This window comes from Rattus norvegicus, chromosome 11, assembly GCF_021556685.1.
Source record: "Rattus norvegicus strain SHRSP/BbbUtx chromosome 11, alternate assembly SHRSP_T2T, whole genome shotgun sequence".
Taxonomy (NCBI): domain Eukaryota; kingdom Metazoa; phylum Chordata; class Mammalia; order Rodentia; family Muridae; genus Rattus; species Rattus norvegicus.
This window is the reverse complement of record NC_141544.1, coordinates 19,321,552-19,326,505: the sequence shown is the minus strand read 5'-3', so window position 1 is coordinate 19,326,505 and position 4,954 is coordinate 19,321,552. Positions and strand designations below refer to the sequence as shown.

Below are 4,954 nucleotides of genomic sequence, written 5' to 3'. Positions count from 1 at the left end.
GATAAAGACATCCTGCTGACTAATCAATACGACAAACCTGTGACCTTTCTGACATCCTGTCAACATCAGCCTACTCCCTGACCACATGAATATTGTGTCCTTGGCCTGCGTAAATATTTCTTATTTCCCCTCTCCCTCTGTTACCCCTGTTATGGTATAAATTCAGCCTTGGGGAAAAATAAAATTGTCGCCTTGATCAAACTCTTGTCTTGGCAGCCTTCTGCATGTCCCTTGTCTCCCATTCTCTTCCAGGTACCCCCAGACCCCTCACGTACAGTTGTGCTTGGTTGATGTCTCCTGGCAGCCTGCTCTTTTCTGAAGGGAGAAGGAAGGGGAGTGGATCTGGGGGAGAGGAGAAGTCACAGGGAACTAGGAGGAATGAAGAGAAGGAAAACATTAATCAGGGCGTGATTATGAGAGAAGATTCTATTTTCATTAAAGGAAAGAAAGAAAGAAAGAAAGAAAGAAAGAAAGAAAGAAAGAAAGAAAGAAAGAAAGAAAGGAGGAAGGAAGGAAGGAAGGAAGAAAGAAAGAAAGAAAGAAAGAAAGAAAGAAAGAAAGAAAGAAAGGTAAGAAAAAGTGTCCTACATAACATGCCTTTCAGTGTATAAGCAAGTCTTTTATTATATGCTTCTTGCTATGTCCCCCTTCTCTCTTCTCTCTCTTGTTCTCTATCTCCTTCTCCCTCTCAGCTTTCCCTCCTCTCTCTCTCTCTCACTCTCTCTCTCTCTCTCTCTCTCTCTCTCTCTCTCTCTCTCACACACACACACACACACACACACACACTATTGTTACCAAATTATTATAAAATCTTAACAAATATTCAAATTCTACTAACTTTGCTCATGGATGACATAAACAGTCCTGTGGTTTGACCCTGTGGGTAAACCAGTCTGTCACCTATGTGGGAAAGCCTGTACTCTACGACTAAGGATTACACAGAAACCTATTCCTTAAATGAGTTTCTTTCAAGGGAATTTATGTCTGCTTACCTCTCTGAAAGGTGCCCAATTTTAGATTTTTGTTTGTTCGTTTGTTTTTGGCAATTTCCTTTCAGGATCGTTGACTTGCATTGCAGAGATGACAAACTTAAGGAAATATCAGCAAAACATACAGGGAGCCATAGAGTACTTGGTTGGAAAATAAAACTGGTTTATTTTGTTGAAAGAACCCCATATTCTTTCTGAACTATCTAATGGCTTTAGATGTTTGTAAACATCATCAAGAAATAACTTGGAATCATGCCTTTCATGTAAATAATCATTTGTCCTGTGAATGACGGAATTAAGGATATTTATCTCTTTCCTTATAGTAAAAATAATTACGTATAAAATCCATGTTATATCTTGTTTTACAAAGCCTTGAAAACTACAGAGATGTGTGGAGCCTGAGTAAACCAGTAAGAGTAGAGGAAATCCTTGGTGAACATGAATTATTTACATGGCATAGTCTCAGACCCAAGAGAAATTGTCAAAAATCTTTCTCATACAGGTGAGGCTTGAAATTGCCAAAGCTTTCCTCTGGTTCACAGTCTGTCCAAACACCAGAGCTTCCTCCTTCCTACTGCTTACAGGGTCAAACTGCTTGCCTACAAAGACATCCCAAGTACACTACCACAACGCCTCTAGTTACTGAGCCATTTCAATGACCCAAGATGCTTTAATTTTTCATTCCTCATTTGCCATTTTATTTGACATAGCAGTTTATGATATGTGATGCAGGAAGTAGAAGGAAAAAATGGAGATGCAGATTTGTGATATGGTCCTTGTTAGCATGTATAAAAACTATAGCTTCAAGAAAGAAAGAGAAATGTTAACAGACAGAAGGAAAGAGAGAGAGGGAGAGAGAGAGAGAGAGAGAGAGAGAGAGAGAGAGAGAGAGAGAGAGAGAGAGAGAAGGGGGAGAGAGAAGGGGAGGGAGGGAGGAAAGAAGGAAGGAAGGGAGGGAGGGAGGGAGGGAGGAAGGGAAGGAAGGAAGGAAGGAAGGAAAAGAAAGATAAATAAAAAATAAATAAGAGATGTATTTCTGGCTAGAACCAGGAAGGCTCTGAGCTTAAATTGAAGCAAGTTCTGAGGACGCTCATGGCGCCAAGGTTAGAGGAGGGGTTTCCAGGTCCCTACATCAGGAGGTGTGAACCAAAAGGTCTTCAGACACTGAAGAAGAAAGCTGAAGCAAGAGAAAAAAGAAACACTGGAGGGAGTCATCTTCAAGCAGCTCTTCAGACAGCAGAACATACAGCTGAAAGTAGGGCGGGAGAAGGCCAAGGTCCAACCTCACTCACATTCTTTTTTTTTTTTTTCTTGGAATTTTTTAAAAAAAATTTCCCATCTTTATTAAATTGGATATTTCTTATTTACATTTCAAATGTTATTCCCTTTCCCGGTTTCCAGGCCAACATCCCCCTAGTCCCTCCCCGTCCCCTTCTATATGGGTGTTCTCCTCCCCATCCTCCCCCCAATTACCACCCTCCCCCAACAATCCCGTTCACTGGAGTTTCAGTCTTGGTAGGACCAAGGGCTTCCCCTTCCACTGGTGCTCTTACTAGGATATTCATTGCTACCTATGAGGTTGGAGCCCAGGGTCAGTCCATGTATAGTCTTTGGGTAGTGGCTTAGTCCCTGGAAGCTTTGGTAAGTTGGCATTGTTGTTCATATGGGGTCTCAAACCCCTTTCAACTCTTTCAGTCCTTTCTCTGATTCCTTCAACGGGGGTCCTGTTCTCAATTCAGTGGTTTGCTGCTGGCATTCGCCTATGTATTTGCTGTATTCTAGCTGCGTCTCTCAGGAGAGATCTACATCCGGTTCCTGTCAGCCTGCACTTCTTTGCTTCATCCATCTTGTCTAGTTTGGTGGTTGTATATGTATGGGCCACATGTGGGGCAGGCTCTGAATGGCCATTCCTTCAGCCTTTGTTCTAAACTTCCTAAGGGTACTCTTGTTCCCCTTTTAAAGAAGGAGTTTGGTCCGCATTTTGGTCATCCTTACTCACATTCTTATCAGAGAAGATATAGGCGCAGGTCCAGCAGCAGCTCTTCTTACAGCTCCTGAAGAAAAAGAAGAGAAAGTCGCAGTCATTCCAGGGGCCGAAGGAAATCCTATAGAGTTCAAAGGTCTCAGTCAAAAGGCAGAACAAGAAGATCCAGGTCAAGACCTCATCCGTGCTCACATAGTAGAAGCAGTGAAAGGTCAGTCACCGAAGAACTCATATTAGATCCAGGAACAGAGATGGACGGAAAGTCCTGGACAAAGAGAAAAGGGAAAAGGAGAAGGATAAAAGCAAAGACAAAGAAGTGTACAGCATCAAACGCGGGGATTCTGGAAACACCAAAGTTGGATGAGAACATCTGCCTTAGCTGAGCAGATTTCAATTGGTCCTTGAAGCTGCTGCAAAAGCAGATGAAGCATTAAAAGTCAAAGAAAGGAATGAGGAAGAAGCAAAGAGAACCAAAGAGAACCAAAGAAGACCAAGCCACACTGGTAGAACAAGTAAAAAGAACAAAAGAAATTGAAGCAATTGAACGTGACTCTTTTTTCAGCAGACATTCAGGTCAAGTAAAGATGCCAAAAGTCAGTAGAACAAGTGAAGTGAAGCATGTGACTCCAGCATCAGGGCCAGCATCCATAGCTGTTGACCCACTCGGCACATAGGCCCTGACTGCATCCCCATGGCTATCAAGTACCAAGATGACAATTCTCTAGCTCATTTAAATGTATTTATTGAAAAAGCTGAAACTGAAAAACAGTGGCTCAAGAGATTAATTGCTCTCCAACAAAGAAGACTCACAGGCAGCCCTGTGACCTAAGCAGCAGACTTATGGTTGGATTAACAGTAAGCTTGAAAACTTAGGGTTTTTCTTAACTTATTTTTATTGGATAATTTTTACCTTTTAAGTGTTATTCCCTTTCCCGGTTTCCTGTCAATAAGCCCCCTATCCTATCCCCTTTCCCCTTTGTCTATAAGAGGGTTCTCCCTCCCCAAACACCCCCTCTCCCCACCTCCCTGCCCTGACATTCCCCTAAACTGTGTGTGAATATTTAGGTTTTAAATACCAATATTAACTTTCACTCTTAAAAATAACTTAGCCAAATACATGAAAAAGAAAACTCATTTCTTCCCTCATGTTCAACTGAATACTTGGTAGCTTGAATCAAACATTGTGGATAATGAATCTATTATAAAAGTTCTGAGTGCATGAACATAGTATACTGTAAATAAATCAAATAATAAAAATATAAGTGTTGAAATAAAAAAGAGATGTGTATTTCCATATTGGATCTGCTTCTATGGTGCCTTTCAGTTATAAGATTATTTTAGATGTTACCTGAATATGACACAAATATCTTTAAATGGCATCCTCTATTGAAATTATATCATTACAGGTTCATTCCTCTGAGTTAATAGCCCTTTTATTATTTATTTTCTATTTTGAATGCAATTTGCTTCTCCCCAATATCCTCCTAGCAACATTTTTTATGCAATGTAGCTATGTTGAAAGGAGACTGTTTTACATTATTTCTAGTTTTATTTTTGATTGAAAATAAATAAATCCATAAAATCCAATAAGGAGGTATCATTATAAAAAAATACTTAAAGCATAGCAATTATTGACTCAGGTTTAAATTCAAATGCCACAACACTAAAGTATAGTACCAAAAATTTATTTAAAAATCCTGTTAACTCTCTTGACTAAAATAATCACTATTATACTCATAACATTTATTCCTTAACTTTTGGTAAGCCCACAGTTATAAAGGACATGGTATTTCTGCACATTGTTCACATTCTGAAAAATACTATAAAATCTATATGTAAAGTTTTCAGTGTAATAAGATAGCTCGCTATGGCCTTAAGTTTACTTATTTCATCTATGTTTGAGTGACTGGACTCTATACTTGGTGTCACCTATACTTGGTGTCTTTGTTTACCTGCTACAATACAGGACAGAAGAACAGAC

The 4,954-nt window shown here is 39.8% G+C and overlaps 1 pseudogene; it reads left to right on the top strand.

Annotated features, from left to right (window-relative positions):
- The first annotated feature begins 2,081 nt into the window (after nucleotides 1–2,081).
- Nucleotides 2,082–3,802, top strand: Rsrc1-ps2 (arginine and serine rich coiled-coil 1, pseudogene 2; annotated as a pseudogene).
- Nucleotides 3,803–4,954: the final 1,152 nt, after the last annotated feature.